General features: G+C 40.4%; 1 protein-coding gene across 8 annotated transcripts in view; it reads left to right on the top strand.

Moving 5' to 3' along the window:
- Window positions 1-24958, top strand: part of RBFOX1 (RNA binding fox-1 homolog 1) — a 1091692-nt gene that overhangs the window by 407615 nt on the left and 659119 nt on the right. Inside the window, exon 1 of one of the 8 annotated variants that reach the window (XM_085074920.1) lies at window positions 9214-9267. The exons of 6 other annotated variants lie outside the window; for them this stretch is intronic. The gene's annotated coding sequence lies outside the window, so the exon portion shown is untranslated. Of the gene's footprint in view, window positions 1-9213; window positions 9268-24958 lie in introns of those variants that run through there. One more of the 8 variants, XM_085074921.1, reaches the window with a different exon arrangement.

Genomic DNA, 24958 nt, shown 5'->3' with positions numbered 1-24958 from the left:
TAAAGAGATGCCCTGTCGTGTGGGACAGGACTTTTCCTGGCTGCTTCTTCCAAGGGCTGCCTGCACTGCACCCCTTGCTGTTGTTTGGAAGCTCCAGAGAGGATTTGATGGTTTTGGGGCTGGGAGGAGAGGTGTCATGCACAATAATCTTGGGGTAAGTGAGTTGCCACTGCAATGTTTGTGGCTTTACCCCTTTTTTGTGTATTTGCTGTAGCAAAAGCTGAATGTTTCAGCAAGAAATGAGCATTGCAGATTTCAGCTTCTCGTTTTAAGGGTTAGAATCCTAATGAATTTGTGTCCTGAGGCTCACAGGCATCGCAGGGATTGCTTTTCCCAGTGACTGAGGGGACTGGAGCTTGTGTTTTCCTTGCTCCATCCATCCTCTTTTACTTGGCATTACAAACCATTCCAGCGCTGCCACTAACAGATTGATATCCAATTCCACTGCACTCCTTTACTCTTTCTGGGTGTTATTCTTGGCCCATGAAGGGCTCATTAATTCCCTGACACCTTTCCTGCCTCGTCTCCGAATGCCAGGCTGGTGGATTTGGTCACTTGATCTAATGGACTGCCTGTCTCCCCCTGTTAGACTTTGAGGTGACCCTTTTCTGCCAGGAAATCCTTTGGCAGAATTTGTTGTCTGAAGCGACTCCAGAGATTCCAGGCAATTACATGAGCTCGTGGATGTCTTTATTTAGGAGTTTAAAAGACATGTTCTTGGAGTGCTGCTTAAATTACCCTTGTGGATTTGTGGCCATGCTCTGGGAAATCTCTATTCTGGCATGTGCAGTGAGTTCAGCAGTGCCTGAGCTCTGCAGAGAAGGATAAAATAGTTACCAGATCCAGAGAGGGTGTGCTCAAGGGGTTCTTGGCAGCCTGCTTTGTCATTTCTGTGACAATGACATGGAAAATTTGCCTCATCTGCTTGTTGTCATAAGGATCTCTTCGGTATTTTTAGTGTGGAATGAGAGTTTTTTAGATTTACTGAAAATTATTTAAATGTGATTGACTTTGCTGCTTAATCTATGGCCAGAAAAGAAAAATGTCAAAGATATGTATTTTTGTGGATGTGAGATATAAGATGCTATTTGGGGAAGAAAGTTACTTTTTAATCAGGGGAAATCATCATTTAGTTCCAGTCCCAGTATTAGACAATGACAAAGCATTCTGTACCAAGTGCTAAAATTGATAATGGAACATAATCCATATGGATTCATAGAGGTGATAATTCCAGGTGTACTAGAAAATTGCAGCTTCACTTTTCAGCACAATTCTCTGTGTCTTAAAACCATTTCATCTCTTTTAAGGGGTGGGGTCTTGGTTGAGTGTGAGTTTTTTTCTTTTTGTTTAGATTTAAAGGCTTAACATTTCAGAAACAGACAGTGATAAAATCAGAGGCATTAATTTTATTTGCATCAAGAGGAACTAACAGCCTCTTTTTGAGTTTTCTTATTAAATACCTTCAAAATAAAACCAAATTGTTATGTGTTGCATACATATTACAATTTTTTATCTGACACCTTTTTTACTGTGCTTAGATTTTGTATCGCATTGGGCATTTTGTAGGGTTTTGGTTTGGGGGTTTTTTTTCCTCCCCTTAAAAAAGTGAATAGTTTTATGGCCAAGAGTTGAACTGTAGTGGATTCCCAATATCTTTTTCATCACTCTGATTTAGAAGGTGTGCTGTGTGTCTTTGCAGAGTGCAGTAAGTGAATAATGAGCTCATACTCCCTGCTCACTGTGTACAACTAGATTTTTCAGGTTTTGTTATGTTATAAATTCATGGAATATAACCAGTTAAAAATATGTTGTGAATCTTTAGTTAAAACATAAAGCTATTGCTGATTGAAAATAGACAATTGGATGGAAATCACATGCATGGAACATTTTAGAGAGTATTTTTCTCTTCTTGAGTATTTTATTTTTAGAAACAACGCTCTGAAATTAGAATGGGGGTCAAATTTCACTGGTTTCTTTTTTTTTTTTTTTTTTTTAAATAGCAGATTTACCACACATGGTAAATATAGTTAAATATGTATATTTAGACTATGCTAGCTTCTTTTTATTGTCTATTTTTGCTTTTTATTGAGTCCTCAGTTAGATGTGTGTGGAGGTTTGGACTTTTGATGGAGGGAAGTGCTTTTAAGAAAGCTAATTACAATGCCATAGTTGTCCTATCATGAGAAAAGCAGGAGGTAATGATGAGCTTTGTGTAAGGAACACAATAGTCATTATGTGCCAAGGTACAAATCGTGTATCTCCTAAACCTCTGTCTCCAACCTTTCAGAGTGAGCAAAATGTATTTTTGTAAATGGTAAGGAAAAGGCAGTGCTAGAATGCAGATAAATAACTTAGCAGTGTCTTGGTTTTATTTATTTCAGGAGGACATTGCTCGAATTTGTATGCAAAAGGATGACTTGACAGAGAAAAGAGGCAAAAAAACCTTGTTGATAGATGCTTGCTGCTTAATAGCTAAAATATCAGCAGAGTTAATAATTGAAATAATTGCAATCTGTGGAAGTATAAATAGAGAAATAAAAATAATAGCTGGGAAATAATTGTTCACCTAGTTTTATACTTAAAATACTTTCCATTTTGCATCACCTGTAATGGGCTGCACCAGCTTGGCTGTGGTGCTGTGCCCTTCGATCCCAGGCTGTGCTGCTGGAGGAGCAGATGGAGCCAGGCTGGTGTCCCCAGTCAGAAGTGGCAGCAGACATTTGTGTTCAGCCAGCTGACCCCAGCCTTGTCTCAGAGCACAGCAACACCTGGAGACAGGAAATTTTATAGAAAAGCGTGAATGTGACTCGTTTGCATCTCAGTTGATGGCAGTTCCAAACTCTTCCTCTCTCCAGAGTTGTCTGTGTGTTCTGCTTGCATCCACCACGTCCTGTCCCTGCAGAGCACTGGGCTCTGCTGTCACACCTGTGCAGAGGTGGCACAGGAGGCACTGGGGGTCAGGCTCCTCTCAGGGGGCACAGATAAAGAACATCAGTGGTTGTGAGCAGCACCAGCGAAATGCTCCTTGGAAATGGGAGAGAGAGGAGGAATCTCCTCACAGGAAACCATGGGCTTTCCATGCTTGTGGATATTGAAAGCAGGACTAGGCAGGGCCATGAGAAACTGATCTCCTTTGGAAAGTAGGTGCAGTTTGAGCAAGAGCTGCAGTTGGAGCTAACTGACCTGCAGTGGCCAATCCTTCTGGCCCCAATTATTCTGCAGCTCTGTTTGTCCTGCAAGGGTTTGCAAATAGGCAAATACAAAAAATACACTGTGCATTTATTTCAGTAGGGAGGCTGAGCTGCCGAGCCCATTTCACTACCTGAAAGTTGTACAAAAAGGAGTAAAAGTGATAGTGTTGCAAGTAGTGTGAGAGTCAGTTTTATGATGAAATTGTGTTAGCCTAGTTATTTCTAGCCCATTCAGAGTAAAGCTCTAAACTGACTGTGTTGCAGTGGCAGCTGGATTGTTTACTTTTCCATTTGTGATGCATTTTTAATGATTTCACAAAATAAAACAAAGTATTTGAGTAGATGAGGCCATTTTGATAAGCAGAATTAATAACCTGCAATAAGTTGTTACAAGTAGGGTCATATTAAAAATGTAGCCCCGATAGTGAATAATGTTGGAGGGAAAAAGTTCCCTTAGGAGAAATCACAAACATTTATTTCCTATTCCTCTTCTAGGAGAAAAATTCTATGGGCAGCAGCTGCTCAAGCTTCTTTATTCTTTTTTCCATGGTGTTCTTACTCTTCAGACCCTTTGGGAAGAAAGAGTCCCCAGGGGAAGAAAAATGTATCTTTTGGCAAACCCATGGCCATCTATTTACTGTTTTGAGATAGTGAGAAGGATACTTCTGCACTGATAATTTCCATGATGGAGATGTTTTTGCAGTGCCCTCAGTTACAGTTCATTCTAGATGTGCTCTCCACAGCTATTAAATTAAATTGTTTTTCAGCTGTTGGACAGAAGCAAAAACCCCAAACCTCTGTTTATATTAATCTGGATAGTAATACAAAATAAATAATGCTTAGGATTTTTTTCTGCAGTCTGAATTTAAACAGAGGCTGCAAGAAGGCAGAGGGGTTGAGCTGCTCAGTGTGTCAGTGCAGGTGATGATGGGCAGTGTGTGAAAAGGCTGAGAGCAGAGCTGGGAACAGGTTGGATCCTTCACAAGGTCTCTGTTCTCCCATCCTTGGAGTTGGATTTGACCTTCTTTTGTGTGCTCACATATTCCTCTTCTGTTTGGCCATGTCAGGGATTGTTCTTTTTTTCTCTCAAAAGGTTGTTTCTGCTTGCTTTGTGAGGAAAGGAAAAAAATCAGCAGCCAAGGGTGTTTTCATTCCCAAAACTCACAGTCCCCTGCTGAAAGCATCAACACCTCCTGAAATTCAGAGTGGAAAAGCATTGTCTCTTTTTGCTGTTTGCAATGAAGTGAGGATTATAGTAATAGTGTAAGTAATAGGCTGCAAGAGTTGTATAATGAATGTAAAACAAAACTAGATTTGGTGAGGAAAAAGAGGGATTTAAACAGCTGCTGGAAGTGAACATAGATGATCCTGGGAAATCACTAGGAAATAGCATATAGAACTAATAATGTCAGTGTTATTATTTTCACTTTCCTGACATGCCAGCATGTTGTTTGCAGCATTTTTTCATAAAAATGGAATTTATTCAAGCAATTTATCCTTAAGGTGTGTCGTATAAATAGTTTATATTGTGCTTATATATCATATTAACAATACTTGATTTGTGCTTTCTTTACAAATTGGAATCATTGATTTTTCTGTGGTTCTCATTTTGCACTTAGGCTGCTGCTTTCAGTTCCCATTTTAGGTGCTGCACTTTGAGAAAGCTGATTTCTCATAAATTCCTTCTCTTTTCCAAGAGGGCCTAGGTGCCACATGCCTTTTTTAGGAATTGCTTGAGTCTCCTTTCAGAGCCAATTAATGCCTACAAGTTTCAGCTTGCTCCACAAGAGCACTAAGTGTTCTTCTTCCCTTCCTCAGAACACAGCCCTGTCACTTGTGACCGCAGTGACATCTCCTCTGGGTTCTCACTGCTAATTCTCCTTCCTTGCTTCTGCTTTGTCCCAGGGATTGTCACAGAATGTCATCTCTGCAGATCACCAAACTTTCCCAAGCACCTGCTGATTTTAAGGGAACCTCTGTGGGTATAGAACCTTTAGCTTGACCCTTGTAACTTTTCTAATTTAACCTCCCAATCTTCATTATCCTAATTTATTTGAATGTATTGATTAGTTCCTGCTGAAATGTTTTTGAGGTGCCTGTTCACGTCAGTCACACCACACACCCTTTTTCCTCTTATTCCTTATTTTCCTGACTCAGGCACAGCCTCTAGATTTATGTTCTGCTGTTCCTAGCCCATGATCAAGTTTTAAAGGTTTCTGAGGTTATTAAAAATGCTGATTAAGCCTTCTGTTTCCATGTAGAATGTTTCAAGTCTTGGTAAGTATAGTGGGAATCTTCAGGCACACAGGTCCTTGATTTTATTTAGTCTCATTTTCTTGTAGATTGAGGTAGCCACATAAAAATCAGAATTTTAAAAATTTTTGCTTAATATAAAGACAGTTCTTTGGCTGCAAAGATGCAGAAATCTTCAGCTAGGGCTGCATGTGGGTGTTTTGCATCTTTCTTTATGTCCATGGAATGGAATTTACTGTATCATTCAGATATTTGTGCACTTTTTGGGAACAAATACATTTTGAGCAGTGAAAGACTGTTTAGAAAAAACTCCATAGCTTTGTAAAGATTACTTCCAGCATTTTAGAAAGGAAATATTGAAAGCTGCAAAGGTACCTAGATAGCTGGGCAGGTGTGTGATTTGTACCAAGGTGGGGTTTTTTCCACAGATTCAGCTTGGTTGTTATAATCTAAAGGTGGAGGACCTTGGGTTTGGTGTGCTGCAAGAGAGAGAAATCTGAGTTAGATCTACTTTCCAAGTTGCCTGGGATTCAAGCTTTTGGGGAAGAGATGCATGAATGTGTTTGAAATCTATTGATTCACAGGAGAAAGGGACAATTGAAACTCGGAAGTCACCAAGTGAACTTTCCATTAAACTGGGGAGCCTGTGGTCACAGCTCATTTGATCTTTATGAAGTAGAAAAAGCGATGTACACCACACTGGCATTCTATTAGAGGAAATCATGCATTTAACCATGGAGCAAAATACTGGAGCCAATTACATGAACATACACACCTATTTTACACGTGGCTGATCTTCTGAGCAAAAAGTATTAACAATGCACATGCTATCTTGTTTTAGGGGACTATTTACTTTTAAGTCGGTGATATGGGATAAAGTTTAGAGAGGAAAAATGATTAATATATGATTTATATCAAAGTTCTCTAACTGGAAAGCAGCCTTGCATAGAAATGTGTGGATGGCCTTCAGCTGATATCAGCAAAGACTAATTATAACCCTGTTATATGTTAATGTGTAATGTTGTAGCCTGTGTATAAATGCTGACTTTGAAACTGCGTTTAGAAAAGAAAAATGTTCAGCAGCAAAAGAATTTCTTAACGCTATATTTTTAAATGACTTTGAATTTATTAGAGGGTATAAAAGTTCTGATTTATAGCTCAGCTTTTTTCTACTTTAGGGTGCGAGGCAATCTAAAAGTCTTTACTTTCAAAACATCTGCTCTTAACTGTAACAGGGTGAACTTTGCACTAGCATTAGCTAGTGACACTGGAATATCTTGTTTAATGTCACTAACACTTCTGAATTAATCTGTTTATATATATAATAGGTATATCCCCATGCACATGTCCACGGACATTTGGAAAATGCCTTTATGCAGTTTAGTCCCAGCAGTCATTTCCTTGCTGTCAGGAAATTAAGGAGAACCTTGAAAGCTGATAGAAAAGTTGAGAGCTAAACTTTTACATTTAAATGTTGGGCTGTGTCTGTATTGCTGATTTATTTGCCATTCTGGATCAGGTGTCCTCATGCCTCTGTCCAAGCTCTGGGCATTTTGAATGGCAGAAATGATTTTCTTTTCCACATCTTTTGGCCTTTGCAGCAAAACTGGGAGGAAGGAAAATGCTTACAGCGTGATTTGAATGACACAAACTCTTTTCCTCGGTACTTTTGCCTTATTCCATTGCTGAAAATAAACGAGGAGCAGGGAAATTGTAAGCTCTATCACCATGGGTTGCTGTGTCTATTGGCACACATTGTGTCTGTTGGTAGATGAAGATTAATGTGTTGCATGCCAGCATGTCCTTGCCTATGCAAAATATTCCGAGAGTGTGGAGGGGATTTGTACAAGAATTATGCAGAGAACACCAAAGTTAAGTGGAAGTAAATTAAGCATCCCCATCTGGCTTGACTTGCTTGCAAATGGCCCCAGCTCTATATTCCAATAGCAGGGACTGTTCATTATAGCTCTTCTTTACAGCACAGGTTTCTGAGGCTCTGCTCTGGGCTCCATTAGTCACGATTTCTCCTGAAAGATTTCTGGATGTTGAGGATGTGTGCGCTGAGGGAATGACAGAACTTTGCACTGAAAGTACCCAGGATATTCTTAAAATGTGCTATCAGCCTGAAAGAAGTGCCTCTGATTTCAGTGGATGCACACACTTCCCTTTCCCTGCCCCTGACCGATGCTGTGTCCCATAAAAAAGCAATTGGAGAGACTTCTAATCCCATATTCCAAAATGTCAGGGTAAGGATTAGTCCAGCTTGTAGTTTCCTCACAAGGTTTGCTGTAAGTACTTGCATTGAGAGTGCTGGAATTTCAGTTTTTGTGTGCTGGTTGGTGCTCAGTGAAGGGTTGATATTGATGGGTGTCACTGGGCAGCCTCAAAGGATGGGAATAAATACTGTATTGCTTATAATGCTTTCAGATCGTGTTCAGCTTTAGAAGCATAAGGAAAAGTAGCCAATAGTGGAAGTAACCTAGAAAATACGAGTTCATATCCATTTCATTTCAAGAGACAGATGGTATAAATCTATTTAGATTACATTCAGGTTTTATTACGGAAAGGTGGAAAGATCCAGCATTCTCCACAGTCTTGTCATGTGCGCTTAGCCAGGTGTCAAGGATTTTAGATTTCAATCTAATCTCTCTTAGCAGCATCCCTGGTTTCCTCAGGCAGATCTCCTGATTGCAGTGTCACAATTCTGTGCCTGTGAGAGAGGAATCAGTGCCACTTCACCTCCACGGGCAGAGCTATCTCTAATTCCTGATGTGTTCTGCTGGCACTGGGACTGTGATCTTGGTTAGAGCATCTCGAGCTTGATAAAATAGAAATGCTAATAATCTCCATGAAAAGGTGTGTGGGGCATGCCACCAGGTTTAAGTGGATTTTTACTGATCAGATTGTACTGAGAATTGTTGTCACAGCATAAAGCAAATTGACAATTAATAAATACAGGGTGATACTGGGAAAGAATAATGCTGGGAAAAGCTTTATTACAGAACAAAAAAAAAAAAAAGCAGAAAGTCTTGTATTTAAACCAACATAGAACAGAAATGAGAGAAAATGCAGCCAGTTGTGCTCTGTGAAATGTGTGTGTGGATTGTTGGGTTATCTTCATGCTAAAGGCAAGGTAGAAATTCTTGTTTCTGCCCTGCTGTAGCCTACTCACCCCAAAGTGGGTGGAAAAGATGAAAACTGATTCTCCACAGTCTCCCAGTTTTATGGCTTCACGATTTTTCTCCTGTTTTGAGCTGCAGAGTGACTTGTCTTTCTTCTTTTTTTTATTTTTTCTTTTTCATTGCCTGCAAAATTTGAAACAGATTTGTTTAGATAGACAGACATGGTTCTCTTATTTCTTGCTTCTGCTTTGGGTAGCTGGGTATGGAGCTTAGATGACTAAGCAATTCTGACTTAGGTCTTTCCATCCTTCTGTCCTTCCTTTCTTCCTTGAAAGCTGAAAATCATGACCTTTTCCTTGAGCTTTATGTGTGAGTTAAATGCCAGCACTTAGGGTCTGGGAAAACTTGGGGATAAACTTTAAAAAAAACCAGTTTTGTATCCAAACTCCTTCCTTACGGTGAATAAATTTTTGGATGCTGAATGTGTTGAAGGATGCTTAATAAAGGAATGAAATAGCAGCCCACAGCTAAACTCAGCTTTCTGAGCAAGAAAGTAGAACCTTATTCCAAAAATAGGGAGCAACTCTTGCTCAACAAAGTGAGAGTTGCCCACGTAGACCGAGCAGTGCAAGGCTGCAGCTGGGTGGATTGGAGCTGAGGAGACTCTGTTGATGGAAGGTGCTCATCCCATCTCCTGAGAGGTAGGTCTGGGCTTTTCTGGGCTTTCCTTGGAGCTCTGAGATGGAGCAGCAGCACAGGTATTTCAGAGTCCAGGTGAAAAACTGCTCCTGACACAAGTCAAGCATTTTGGTAGCAGCCAGAGGGAGTAATTAGACTTGTTTGAATATTGAACAGCAGCCAGTGGGTTCTGATTGTTGTCAGCAAAGAGCTCCAATTTACTAAGCTTAGTATAGAAAAATAATTTTTTATTTGTCTGGATCAGGGGGAGTGGTGGTTTTTGGTGTGTGGTTTTGGTTTTTCTATGGCTTTTAATTTATGTTTTGTTCTGAAATGCTAAAATATTATTCATGTACCATGAAGTGTTGCAGAACTTGAGATCATTCAGTTGTGATTCCATAGAACTTTTGCTGCTGATGGAAATAGTGTCTGCATTCTTACTTTTCATACCTTTAAAATCTTCAGAGTCACTGTTTTATGCATCTTTATTCTTATAGGAAATGGTAGTGCTAAAGTTTACTGGTAAAATTCATCTTCAGCACAGTTGTTTATCTGATCTATGCATTCATTAATAAAGAGTCCCTGCTGTTGTTGGCTCCAGTACAGCTTAATTAATTACCATTTGAAATATGGATGTGGTAAATGATCCAACTTAGTGAAACAGGAGAGCAGCTGTTACCTTCTTTTATGTTTGAAGCCACTGGCTTTTCTCCTTATTTGTGTGTGTCACCCCCTTTTTCATCCTACCACAATAAATCCATAAATTCTGGACTCAGGTTCATCTGTAAAGCCTGATCCCTGTTTGTTTTCCCACTGTGTCATCTTGTTCTCCTCTGGACTCTCCATTTTATCATCTCATGTTACACCATCCATTAGTGTCTCTCCCTCTTTTCTCTGCCATGGATTTTCACAATCCTGCTATCCCTTTTCTTTTGGGTTCTTTTCTTCAGTCCTCCTGCATTCCTGAGAGCCAAGTAAGTTGTTCCCTACTCTGCTGGAGAAACTGCTTTTGCCATTTGTCCTCAGGATGGATTTTCCTGGTCACATATGCCTAAGTGGTTTCTCAAAACAACATTATGGAATTCATTAAGAGTTTTTCCTAAATGCTTCCATTTCCCCTGTCAGTCCTGCTGGTCAGTCAATTATTGGTCAGTCACTGAACAAGATTAATTTTTGCTCCTCTGTCTGCTCTTCTTTTTCTGTTTTTTTTTTTTTTTGTATTTTTGCTGCCTAGAAGAGGCACTGAGAGCTGCTGTTTGATAACACCTCAGAGGCTGCAGGGTTCCCTGTCAGCTGCAGGCAGTGAATGCAGGAGAGAGGGCAGGGAGACATTTCACTCACACTCAGTTCCATCCTCAGTGGCTTGGCCATGGATATCCTGCACTGCAGGCTGGGGTTGATCTCTTTTCAACTCAGAATTTATTTTTTGTGAGAGTTTGCTCAGTGAAGCTGCCTTGGTGTGTTGAGCTCTGCTCTGGCTGCCCCTGCCTGAGATCTCCTTTTGAACCTCAGCCCTTCTGTGACTCTGAAGCACGAGAGAAACAGGAATGGAAAGAAAAGAATTGAGTGTGGTGATCACTCTGTGCTCATGGAAAGAAACACCATGCAGAACTAACAAATAATACAGTAGAAGCAATTGAACCTGCTTGTCTCAGCACAGGAGATGGAAATCCCAATAGCAAAGTTTCAGGGGAACTGAAACACCTGGCGGGATAAATCCTCTTTGACTTTATTCTAAAATAAAGGCAAACAATGAGAAGCATTCTCACTCACTTATTTGCTCTGTGAGCTGTATGCTGTAGCATTTGCTGTGTGCTCATACAGCTTTAGTTATTTTAAAGGAAGGGCTAAAATGAAAGAATATGTGCAGAAATGTAGGCGCAGTTTGAATCCTTGATGTGACTCTTCAATATCAAGATGTCTATTATTATATTTTTTCAAGAATTTTTTTAAAATTTTTTAAAGTTTTTTTTAGTTTCAGAACTGAATACTTAGGGAGGACTTAGGAATATTTGTGGTAGGTAGAGCTACAGAGACCTCTAGAAATAGTCTACATTGGTTTATGGTTTTAAAACTATACCATGAAGAAAATGTTATGTTCTCCACTTTAGCGACAGCAAATGGGAGTGTTTAATGAGGAAAAAAAAGTTACTTATGAAATAATTGAACCAAAGGAGAGCATGAGGTAGGGAAAATACTGTAAACAAAATAAATGTAAGTCTTCCTTTTTAAGGAGTGTGATTTTCTCAGAATAGAGAAAATGGAATCTATAGAATCAGACACTATAGAATCAGACATATACTTTTAAAAGCATAAAAGTCTTGAAGCTATTTCCATTTTGAAATGAGATGTTGGATTACCAAAAGAAAAAAAAAAAGAAATACTTTATTTTCTTTATAGAAGTAGATGGAAGTCCCTTTATTTCATTTATATTCGATTCTCATTATCCTGGGACACAGAGTAAGGGTTGTGTGAAAAGCAGTAGGAAGAAGAATAAAGAGAGAATTTTTCATTGTCCAAAAAAGTAGTTTTTTCTATCCATAAGAACTAAGAAAGCCCTTGTGCTTAGAAGAATGAATAATGATTTATCAGTCTTGATACATATGGAACTGAAGAAGTTCATGGAAAGGTTGTCTGTTGGGTTCAGTCTGCTTAATGGGAAGATATGGAAGGGAATGATATCGATTGCTGGTTTTTTCCCTGTAGCTATTTGAAGTTAGCTATTTAAAGGAATTATATAATTTTTATAAAATCAAAGCATATAATGTTTTATTAACACATATTGCTCATTGCTATGCCTTACAGTGAGTGTCCTTTTTCTAACTGCTGTCCTGGTAACTCTTTTTTTAATGCCTTCCTGCTGCCCCTTCCACCTTTTTCTTTGTTTTGCCACTTTCCTGCTAAAAGCAGCAGACTCAAAATGATGCATGCCTGGGCTATAAATGTTTATCAACTCTAAGCATTCCCCACAGAGCAGTACCCATTCCCCAGTCTCTTCTGTATTTGATTTTTAGTTTTTTTGTTCACAGAATCTTTATTTTTTCTGTTTTGCTCACTGTGAGTGTGAGGTGAGAGGCTCCCACCTGCACATCTGTGGTGCCATGGGGTGCCTGAGGCACCTCTGAGACCTTCTGAGAGTGGGGTGGGCAGAGCTTTCTTCCTTTAGAATGCCTTAAATGCCTCTCAACAGTCCCCAGTATAATCCCTATTCTATAAATAACTTTTTCCAGCCGCTGAGGTCAGGCTGACAGATCCATCCTTCCCTGGGTCTTTCCTCAAGCCCTTCTCTGTAGGTTGGGATAACCTTGGCCAGGTTCCAGCCAGCAGGGCAGGTGATGGAGAGGAGTCACTGCCACAACATCCCCAGCTCCTTCCAACTCCAGAATGAACCCCCTCAGGGAATCCCTGTGCACTACTGAAAGGGTTGGTTTGCTTACTTTAATAGAGATTGTCCTCCAAATGTTTTGTGAGCAAAGAATTTTCCTGCTGCAATGTATGATAGTAAGAAACCTCCAGGATTTCTTTCTGTTTCCTTCCTGTACTGATGGCAGTTTTGATCTCATTTTAATTGAAATGTGAGTTTGAATTGCAATTAAAGAAATGAGAGTAACTCCAGATTTTCTCTACCTGTTGTGCAGTGAGCTGCTTTGTGCATGTTTTAGCAGTTCTGCTCTCCCCAAAACCATTTATTTCAGTCTGACCCTGGCAGATGAAGTCATGGCTCTGTCCCTGGGCTATACAATAATACACAGGGGTTTTTAGGGTTTTGGTTGTTCTGGCTGAGGGTCTTGGAGGTCTTTATCAGAGCTGCCCACTGTGATAGTCAAGTACTCTCATCATGGTACTCTCACATTACTGGTTCCACAAATCCATATTCCCCTCCAGCCAAAATGAACAAGAACCTCCTGTTGTAAAGAAATACTGAGTAATGTCAGGATTAGTTGTTCAGATACCCATGGATCTGTTTCCCAGTGCAGCTGAAATGCACATGGAAAATCCAGGGGAATCATGAGCAGAGATTGCACAGCTGTACCAGGCAGTAATGTAGTTTTGATCAGTGCTTGGGATCAGAGCTCCAGATAACCAGGAAAGTACAGGCAATGCCTCAGACATTGTTGTCATTATCAGGAGGGTAACAAATCACAGTGAGGACATTAATGATCATTATCAGCTGCTACAGTGATGCAGTGGGACTCAGGGTGAACCAAAATCGTGTTTGTATGTGACCAAAAAGTGAGCAAAATCTGTTTTAACAGGGTTTCACAATGGACAGTGTGCTCAGGTTTGTAGGCTCCCAGACCCCATGGTTCCAAGAAAAATCAGTGTTTTGCTCATTCTCATTTGCTCTCAGTGTTTTGCTATACTTTTTAATTTTCCTTTCCCCACCCCACAGCAGGTAGCAAACCAGTATGTCATGATATTCAAGCTGAATATTTCCCAAATTGAGATGCTGTAGCCTCAAGGACCAAAAACTACAGTGGATGGCAACCTTTTCATCCATCTGTCAGCAGACACTTCAGAATATGCACAACTGTATTACACAAGGCTTGGTTTTTAACTAAAGGATACAAGCAGGGCTTTTGGAAACTGCAAAAACATTTCTGAAAGCCCCTTGGCTTGGCTGACTTCATACAGCATGCAAAGCTTTCCTTTTGTTTGAGATGGAGAAAAAGTATGTTTTGGAACACAATTTTTCATTGTCTGTATTGTGATTTTTGTCTTTATTTACTTGAAAACTTAAACCCCCCCAGAGAATACAAAGTGGCATTCTTGTTGTGGTCCTAGTTGAGAAGCTAAACATTATTCCAGGTAAGTTCTGCCTTGTCCTGGAGTTAGTCCCTCTGGTCAGAGGGGAGATATTTCACTGTGTCAGTGGGCATTAGTTTTATGGATGAAAGGAAGTCTGGTGTCGAGAATTACACAGACTTTGTTGAAAACAAATGTCCCACAGGTGACTAATGGGGAAGAAAAAATGGGAAGGGAAGAATATTCCAATAGAAATTCACGGTGCAAAGTGAAATTTAGTGTTCTGGGTAGTTGTGACTAAAGCAAGGAGAATTTCTTCTGCCTGGAATATTTATGGAGAGCCACTTGAGTGCATTTATTTTGCAAAACCTTGGACATGTTACATGATTGCCTGACATGCAGTTAACCAAACTACTTAAACTAGAATGCAATTATAATAGAAAGTGATTATAGGAAAAGTTTGGGAATTTCTAAGTGAGTATAACAGAGACATTACATGTGCTGTGATAAAATTGGCTCCTTTCTATTGAGTGCAGAGAACTCACATTTCAAGGGTTTCAATTTTCTTTTTTAAAATCAAGTGCTTTAAAATCTCTATAATAGGAAAAGACTTCAAAGAGGAAAGATTAAAAAAGAAAAGTAAATAAAACAGAAATAATATAATTAAGGTTTGACCCTGTAAATTGCTAACCTTCAAAGCTAATGCTGGGGAAGCACAATATTATTAGCAATAAAAAGAATTTGCTTTGCCCTTTTAAAATTACCATAAACCGATTGACTGAAATGGAATGATGTTAATATTTAAGAAGTAGGACACTAGATTCTATTATCTCAGAAACTCTGTCACCTGGTACACTCTGTAGTCCTGTTATCTAATTATTGTCCTTAAATTGCATTAGTGTGCCAGCAATTTGTCTGCTGTTGGAAAAGTAATTGACATTTGAGTTACTGCTTCATATTTGGGAGACTCACTAGGTGGTTCCAAAGAGCCCTCTTCTGTCAAAGCACATTAGCTTAATTTTACCTAAAAGAAAAGGGAAAGTCTGCATTTTAGAGTATGGCCCTTATACAGTGCTCTGTAATTTGGTATTAAAATTCAGGTTATGTATCACAGCTGATTGCCAAGAAAGAAGAGAGAGGGGGGGAAGGTGGCAAATTAATAAATGACATTTGTGCCTTCAAACTCACTTGGGTGCAGTCTGGCCCTTCAGTGGGTGTGCAGGAGGAGTCTGCTGATGGGAACAGGCAAAGCAAATGCTGTGGTGATGTGGATAAGGGGAATTTTTGATCCTTGGGCTCTGCTGGAGTTGGTGCTCTGGTCTGGAAGTGTTTGGTCACTGCATGGGCACAGTCAGTCAGAGCCATGGGCACTGCATGGGCACAGTCAGTCAGAGCCATGGTCACAGTCAGTCAGAACCATGGGCAGTGCACAGGCACAGTCAGAGCCTTGGGCACTGCAGGGGCACAGCCAGAGCCATGGGCACAGCCAGAGCCATGGGCACAGTCAGAGCCATGGGCACTGCAGGGGCACAGCCAGAGCCTTGGGCACTGCAGGGGCACAGCCAGAGCCATGGGCACTGCAGGGGCACAGCCAGAGCCATGGGCACTGCAGGGGCACAGTCAGAGCCATGGGCACTGCAGGGGCACAGCCAGAGCCATGGGCACAGTCAGAGCCATGGGCACTCCCAGGTCCTGTCCATCCATTGTGAATGCTGGAATTCACCTACATAATCCTGATCTTCTGCAGGAATTCCAGTTTCCTGTCAGCCTTTGGAGGAGGAGAGCTTCCAAACCCCTTTTTATACAATTTCTTTGATGAAAATGTAAAGGAGACTCTGATTCCCTGTGGCCTGGAAAGGGGAGGAGCAGCCTCTGCTCCAGCAATCACCTCCTGTGAGTGTTTCCATGGCCATGAAGGTTTGGTTCATGACTGTGCACTCAAAAGCTTGAGAAACTTTCCAGACAAATGTAATTTGGGATCTAAAGTTGATTAGAGATGCATGATTACAAAATGTACATGATAGTTTATGTGACAACTGGAATTAAATTTAAAATATATTTGAAATTAGCATGAGGAATGGAGCTGTCTGGTAGTGGTGATAATTTTGCTAATATAATTTGTTTAGAGATTTTCGGTTCATGTTTAAGAACAAGAAAATCTTAAATCTCTTCAAAATGTTTTTTTGTTGCATAAACTAAAGTTTATGGCATGAGCTTGAGTCAGCGCCATCCAAGCGAATAATTTAGGAATGTTGGCTCAAACTGCAAACCTCATCTGAATTTCTTTTTGACAATAACTTTCCTAAAAGATTTAAAGCACTAATTACACGTCTCTAGAGGTCTCTCTTAAATGTCTTTAATATACTTAATTTTCCACTGACAGGAATCAGGATTGCCTCTGCTCTTGATGGTTTGCATAAATAGTCACCTTTTTTCAGTTGTTATGATGAAATTGTTAAGGCCTTTTACAGACCATGTAAGTTGGTGGACTGTTTTGCATAAAACACACTTTATCTCTTTCATCTCAAAAACCACCAAAAAATTAAGAAAACCGGTAGAAAAATGTGAGCTTGGATTAAATTATCAAAACATCAAAAGGTTTCTGCAATTCTTTGTGATAGTTTAATTCTTCATTAAAAAAAAAAAAAAAGTTTCAAGCCCAAGCATTTTGCTCAAAAAGTACCTGAAAAAAAAAGTAAGTTTTGAAAAAGACATTCGAGTTGATTCTGGAGGCAAAGCAGTGACGGAATTAAAGTTTGTAGAGTGAGAATGGCAACATTAATTGCAAAGAAATTCTGAAAGTGTTTCAGAAGAATAATTGCTGCCTGTGCACTGCACTTCCTGTGAATAATGTGCTGCTGGAATTGGAGTGTCTGCAAAGCCCCAACCAACCTGCTCTGTCTCTGGGCTGTTTTTTCTTTGTTTGAGATGACCCTGGTGTTACTGCTTCCCAGAAAATTAATATGGTATTAAAAATTATTGGCACTTATGTATTTTTTAAAAATTTTAGGCTGCCATAATTTGAGGGAGTGAGGAAGAACGAGGGCAGGGTTGAGCTGATCGAGGATGTTCAGAGATAATGTGTCCATATTTTACATATTTTTGTTAGGATTGTACCTGGAGAGGGACAGGTGACAGCGAGTGACCACTGGGGTGACACTGGCAGAACACTCTGAGTCCCCTGAGCCCAATGCTGAGCATTATTTCAGTTTAACATTCTAATAGTGCCAGTAATGAGGCAACTTCACTATTGAACCAGGCAAAGGAAAATAACCTTTTTGCCCCGAAGAAGGATGTGCTGGAAAGGTCAGAGCTGCTGCTGGAGGCAGCGAGGGCCCTGCTGGCAATAATGGGAATGCAGAGTTCTTGAAACGCACTCAAGTGCGAGTTTGCAGCAGGACAAAGGACACTGCAGAAGGAACTGTAATTTCCTACATTTAGGATTCTTGCTTATAATGCTGTTAGTTAGGTAAGGCCAGGCTTTGGAAGAGCTCGGGAGCAGAATTTCATCTTCTCAACCTACACAGCAGCTGCTAGGTTTTCAAAATAGCTCCACTCCTCACAGTTCCTGTTCCGCGAGGCACCGAGCTCTGCTCAAAGTCTGGCTCTCGTTTGGGTGCCAAAATGAGAGCTGAACTCTCATGAAAATCTGTGAGTACACTGATTTCTTGGGGGAAAAGGAATAAGATACAAATCCATGAGCTGGATATGAAAATGAGTTAGAGCAGTATATATATTTCTTAGCGATTAGCTTCTCGGCATGATTGTCGTAGCACTCTGATAACCATAAGTCTTGTTCTCTGAATGGTTGTTAAAGGACTACATACACTAAAAATAAAAGGTGACCTGTCTAATTACTTATAAATCTCTCTCATTAACGTCCTTCTTTACATTCTCTGGTGCTTTTTAATTTTTTTTGTGAGACACCAGAGCAATGATCATAAGGACTTTTCCTCTGAAGTTTAATCCAGAGAGGAACAACTGCATGTAGAATGTACATTTAATTCAGGAATGATGCCAACAATTCTAGTTTAGAGAAATACTTCTTGAAAGTCTGTTGTCTCCCTTGCCTTTTAAATAGGAAAAATGGAGCTTCAGTAGATGAGCAGAGGGAAGTTTGCTCTAACATTGCCCGGAGGGAAGCTGAAGGAAAGGGAACTGCTAGAAAAGCTTGTGTCTTCACAATGTTGAGGTAATTCAAATCTAAAATGTTGCACCAGAGTTTTTTCTGAGTGGAGCTGGTTTCCAGTGCTGGGTGGGGATTCAAAGCTATGTTTAACAACATGGATAACGGGATAACACCAGCAAGGAAAGCAGTTGTTGCATCTAGGGAGAGCTCTGAAATGTGCTTCTCACATATGTAAGAACAGTGTCTTACAGTATCTATTTAACTTCTCCTTCTTTCCAAACTTAGTCCATGCAGCACTTTTGTAAACTTTTCTGTGGCATCATTTGCTTAGAGATGATGGTTTCCAGTGACCTTTGTGGTAGAAAAAGAGAAAATAAGGCTTCCCAGGAATGCTATTTTAACAATTCCCAGTCTGTAATTCTGTACTTTGTCTGACAACCACAATGTGCCACCAACACATATTTCATCATGGAATGAAAACTAAATGCAATAAATGTGTATGTGCAAATCTACTTGCACATTTCTCTATAATATGTATATATATAATATATATATATAATATATGTAAAGGTACCTACACATCACTCATTGGGTGTATGAAACACCTCCTGGAACGAGAAGACAGCTCTGCACTCAGGCAGCAGCACAGTCACCAGGAGCTCCAATATGCTCCAAACAACTGTCAGAAAGGCTGGGAACAAGTTCACTGTCCTCAAGAAAATGAGTCTTTTTTTTTTTCTTTCCCTTTTGTAGCCTCTTAATTCAAACAAAGATACCAGGAAAGCGTGTTGTGCAGCAGATGTGTAAGCCAATGAATTGCTTTAATGCCAGCTTGCCACTCGAGCTGCACTGTGCCATTTGAGCATTTTTAGCCTTAGCTCCATTAATGTAAATGTTGTGTCCCTGGGTGTGTGTTGTGTTCTGTGTGTTGGGCTTGTTAGAAGGAAAAGGGAGAATGCAGTCCAGCCTGACCTCTTCTTTCATCCTGTTCTGAAACCATCTCGGGGTGGGTTTGAGATTTGTTCCCCCTGTGGATCTCCAGGCATTGGGAAGGCAAAGCTGCAGTTTCCCTGCACTTACCCAGGAGTGAGCCTGGAATTCCCTTTGTTCTCTGAAAGGAAAGCTTCCCCTGGCACTGCACACAGAACTGTGTTTGCTCCCCACACTGTCTGTGCTGCTGGGCAGCTCCTGCAGGGTGGTACCCCAAGGGAATGGCAGGGGGATGGCAGCTGTGTGCTCCCTGCTGCCACTTGTGCTCTGCCAGTCTCTGCTCTGCACCCACCAAACCTCCCTCAGACATCGACAGATCAAGGTGGTGAACAGACAGAACCTGAGCAATTCCCTGCCTCTGCCTCAGTGACTTGGAGCTTTGCTGAGCTGAGCCCAAGGCTGACCTGAACATTTTGTCTCATTGAAGTGACAGAGCAAATTCCCCATATATTATCTAAAGAGGAATTTAAAAAAATGCTGCTTCCTTTCTTTTCTATCCCCCAACTATTTTTAAAGGCAGTAGTGGCATCTTTTTCGCCTTTTAGCCCGACTTACTCATGCAAAATGAATACTTTTTAGAATAAATGCCAGAAGGCAAAAATTGTTATCTTTGAATTGAGCTGTGTTAAAGAAAGTCACCTTGAAAATGTATTTATTTATGAAACTTTTATGTCTGTAGGCTTGCGTGAGTGGACATCTAAATGTAGCATGGAGCTGCTAACACAGAACTGCTGTTGCTGAGCAGCACCTATAAAACTATAGGCAGTTTATTCAACTGAATTAACAAACAAAAAATGTCAAAAGAAATGCAATGTGGTTTGCCAGAATTAAAATACATAAATAATTAGTCAGATCCGGATATTAGGACAAGCCGCATAGCTTAACTTGAAGACTAAACTCAGAAACACCTAATTTTTGTGGAATAAATAAGCAGATGTTATGAAATGTGGTTAAATAGTGAGCACAGTGGTGTTTTCTGGGGGCTCAGACATGCTGGTGAGTCTTTGGAGGGTTTATTGGTTGAATTTGGGGAATGTTTTCTCTTCTGAGACATCAGGATGCAGATTTCTGGTTCTGTTCACAGTCTGATCCAAAATCATCTTTGTGACTCTGAAGAGAAAATTCAAAGACAATAGGATGAAAAGTAATAATAACTTTAAAAGGTTTTCTCCTGTGTTTTCATTTTGCTGGCATGTGCTAAAGGATCATTGGCAAATATGTTTTACTCCTTCTCCTCTTTCCTTTGCTCAAGCAATTTTTGAAAGGATTTGCCTTTTAGCCACGTTGCCTTTACATAATTGATCCATCCAAGAGCTGAACTGTCTGTGGGTCAAAGGTGAGTTAAAATGTAATTTTCTTTTAAAATATGGATTTTTTTCTAGGAATATTCTTGCTTTGCACTTAGCAAGCAGAAAGATCTCAGCTGCAAGATCATTCTCTCTGTGCAGTGGCCTTGGAGTTTCACTGCTGCTTTGCTTAAAGGCAGTGGGTCAGCCTAGTGCTGGGCAGTGAGGTTGTTTGATGTAGGGACAGAGAGAATCAGGAGAAAACTGAGAATTTTGGAATGCAGGTGGGAAAAGAACACCTGAATCTTCAGCATTTCCACATTCAGGTTGCCAATCCTTGAATACACTTGGGGAAAAAGTTTGTTCGCTGCTCTCAGAAACTCGTCTCTGTTGCCAGAATAAATGAATCCTGGCTGTGGGAGTTCAGAGGCTCCTCTCAGAGCTATGGTCATACTCAGAGAGGAAAAAATCTTTTGATAAACACAAAAAAAACAAGACAAACAAAAAAAATTAAAAGGAAGAGAAAATCCTTGTCTTGGTTTAGAGAGGATAGGATTGTGTGGGGATGGCACTGGAAGCACACACCCTTTCCTATTAGCCTCTGTCCTCTTGGGGGTGGAAATCATCAAGAATTTGCAGTCTTTGTTGGTTTTTTTAAGCAGACCTGACGTGTGAAGGTTTCCTTTTTTCATGAACCTTCAGTGACAATTCCCCCTCCTCACGGCCTCAGACCTTTGCTCTCTCTGAGTCTCTGTTCCTCTGCCAGCTATGCTCTTGGGCTCATCAGCTCTGTGGGTTTTGGACAGCTTGGATTAGAGACTAATTCATGTTTTGGTGATTTCCCACAGCAATTGTTTGATTTAGGATGTTCTTTCTGGTTTGTCATTTGAAGGTAAACCAGCAGAATCCCTTCTGGAGGGCTGAGCTGAGCACAGTCCTTGGCTTTGCATCTCTTGGGGGTTAATCTGGGATTATTTGCATTTCATGAGGCTTCTCCAGCTCGGGAATGTTGGGAATTTTACAGCCTTCAGTGAGCTGAGCCTCCCAGCTTTGCTGCCACGGGAGGGAGGATGTGTTCTCCTGTTGGATGTGGAAGGAAAAGCACAGAGATATTCATTAATTGGTGTGCCCAGGGTTTCCTGACACTGTAATGAGTGTCCTGACACCAAACTGCTGCACTGAATCGAGTTTCTTTTTTGGTGGATTTTTTTTTGTTGTTGTTGTTTGTTTGTTTCTTTCTTTTTTTGTTTTTTTTTTTTCTTTAAGTTATAGGAACTTCTGTATTCTCTTTCAAACCACAGTTCAAAATTGTCCAGGTTCAGGCTTTCAGATGAAGGTTCTTGAGAATGTGAGTTCCCTTCCTCCCCTGAAGTGCTCCCAGGCCAGGAATGGAAAATGCAAAGGGCACAGCAGCACAGGGAACTTGTTCCCTGCCTGAAGTCACACAGCCCCTGACAAAAGGATGAAGTGTTCACCACTTCTCAAAATAATTTCCTTAATATAATTTTTTCCTGGATATTTCCACCCTCCTTGTTTGTCTGAGAGTTCAAAATGTTTTTGTGTTTTGTTTTTTTTTTCCTTTTTCCTGTATTTCAGAAGCTCTGTGATAGTGACATGTTTGATGGGAATGACTTGTCTGGAAGTTCATTTTAAATATGGCTTGATAGGATAAAGAGCATGTTGAAGAATTTATAAATATTAAAATTGGAACTGTGCATTTGGCCTGCCTGCTGAGCTGAGGAGGGGATGCACACACATGATTTCTGTGGCTCAGTGGGAAAATGCTGGAGGATACTTTTATATTCCTGTGGGTTCTCTAAGGTCTATAAACAAAATCTATATGATAGAAACAATGTTGGTTTTGTAATAAACTTCAGAGTTCTGAGGTTTTTTTTTCTTTTCATATATTGCACAGTCCTGATTAACAAACTAAGAACATATTTCCCAATAGTCATATAAAATAGCTATATATATCATATAGATGTTTAATGCCAGATACTTGACAGTTTTGTTGGGGTTTTTTGTGGGTTTTGGGGTTTTTTTGTCAAGAAGGAAAGAAATTTTCAGGTCTTTAGAGACTGAAACAGAGAAAATTGAGATTTTGAGAAATGCAGGAAGCTGAGAAGAGGGCCAAAGGCAGAAATAGCAGTAGGTGTTCATGCTTGGTACCTGGTAGGGATCTGAGAAGAAATGTGAAGTAGTGGAAATTCATAGTTGAAAGAGTTTGGAAAAGTTTTGAAATCCCCAGCCTTGTTTGGGAGCTTTCTCTGAAAATGTTCTGAATTCATGCAGCAAGAATAAGAAAATTTCTAGCCTAGATAAATGCTTGAGAATGTGGTGGAAGACTTCAAATACAGACTTTATTGAAACAGAAATAAACTATTTCCATTATTCTTATGTCTTTTTGAATTCAAAGAAGAATCCAGGCCTTGATTGCTTCTCCAATTTGACACAGATGGACTGTAGTCCCCTAATTGTGCTGTGCTTTATCCAGGGCTCCAATGGCTCTGTAATTCCCAAATAATTTCAAAGAGGAATCCTAGATGGTGGTCAAATCTAACGTGTGGAAATCATCTTTAGGAAGGAGATGGATAAAAGCCCCAGCTAAGCACTGAATATGGAAATGCAGTCTGTCTCTGATCACTGGGGAAAGACTGCAGTGTGGGACTGGGGGAATTCAAAGCTTAAAGCACAGGAAGGCAGAGCTGCACTGTGTTCTGAAGTGTGTGCTGAAAGTCAGAGCTTACACAGTGAGCAGGCAGCTACCCCCAAAAAAGGGTAGAGAAAATCTCTCATTCCATCCACACTGGATTGAGACTGGAAATAATGCAGTTCATACCATCAGTGCCATTTTGTTACCCTCAGCACCCTGTTCCACATCCTGGGCTAATAAAGCTGTTCTCTTGCATTCTTTTTTTCATTAAAGAATTTACTGAGGACCAAAGCGGTCATTTCACACGGACAGCAGAATAATTTCAAACGCTAAGAAGAAAAATTGCACACAATTTTTGGCTCATTTATTCAGGAACTGGAACTGCACTGTGCATCCTTTCCAGCGCTGCCCAGGGGAGACCTTGGGCCAGAGCATGAAGACACTTGCTGGATTTAAAAGGCTTATTTGTGGAATTAGAGCTGAGATATGAAAAATGGCTCAGGGAAGAACTGGTGCCTATCTGGGGTTGTAAAAGGAATGTGTGGTTTCCTCTGAATGCTGGCTCCAAACGGGAGGGGAGAGGTGCAGCCTGGTGTGCTCAGGTGAGGCTGGCAGGATGGAGCAGCAGCTCTGCTGCTTTTGGGAACAAGCAGTTCCTCAAAGGGTAGAGTGTGGATATTTGTTTGTAAATAGAAAAGGAAATGCAGTTCATTGATTGAGTGTGAGGGGGAAATAGTGTAAAAAGAGAAAAATGAACTATCGTGTACTTTGGTTTTGATAATGCTTAGCACCAAGAATTTTATTTTCTGCAGTAGTAAACCAATGTGACTTAAATTTCCATGCTCTATCATTTCAAACACGTGGGATATTTGAAAACTGCTTAATTTGAAAACTGCTATATTAAAAACTTTGAGACAAGCAGAAATGGAGGTTTTTCACATGTGATTTTAGTTCTTCCTACCCTTGTGTCAGTCCCATTCACACACACATGACTGGGGAGGCTCTGTGTATCAATTACATAGTCAAACACTGCAATGAAAAGTTTGTGAAGGGCTGTAGTGGATATATAAACCAGCAGTTTAGTTCTGCATGGTAGGAAATTGTGAGCAAAACATGCCATGGGGGATGTGGTTTGTCTTTTTTCATGAAGCCCTACATCTGTATCCATAAGGTGTTCACTGATGGAAGTGTGGAATTCTCAGCACCATCCACTGCCTGTATTTTACCAGGCTGCAGCATTTCCCATTGCAACAGCTTCCCAGGGCTTTCATTTATTTTATTTTACTTGTCCAACTCCACCAAATGACTTAGTATGTTCTCATTGTACCCCATCCTTACCTTTTCAGCAGTTGAGGAGAATTCCTGGGCCCTTTGGTGCTGATCAGCTCCCAGTCATTGAATTAATGATTCCCCTCTCTCAGCAGGACAGAAATGTGTGAGGAGCCTTTCTCTCTGTGCCCCAAAATCCCCTGCCAGATCACTTGCTGTCCTTGATGATAAACACAGAAAGGATGAAGGGAAGCTGTGCGCTGCTGCTCGGCTGGGAGAATCTCTGCAAGATGTGACAGGAGGTTGTATCCATCCCAAAAATGCCAGGATTCTGGGATTAGAGGAAGAGAGGGTTGTGCTGTGTCCCTAAATCCCTCTGAGGCTCAGTGGTATCACCTGCTGCATCTCTGCTGGAAGAAAATCCAGGTGAAATTCAGGTTTTTTTTAAAGCTCTCAGGACGTGCAGAGGGGAAGCTTGTGAGGTTTGCATAACTGAGGATGTTTCTCATACAAATACTGTGACTGTTATCGAAATAAATTAAATAAAATCTCTGAGGGATTAAATTTGAAGCAAAATGAATGTAAAATGACCAAAGGGTTACAGTCATTAATGAACTTTTGGCTTTATGAGTTACTTGCTG

The sequence above is a fragment of the Lichenostomus cassidix genome, chromosome 14 (genome assembly GCF_008360975.1).
Source record: "Lichenostomus cassidix isolate B80296 chromosome 14, HeHo_3.0, whole genome shotgun sequence".
Lineage (NCBI taxonomy): Eukaryota > Metazoa > Chordata > Aves > Passeriformes > Meliphagidae > Lichenostomus > Lichenostomus cassidix.
Note: the sequence above shows the minus strand (reverse complement) of the source record. Positions and strands in the feature narration are given on the sequence as shown.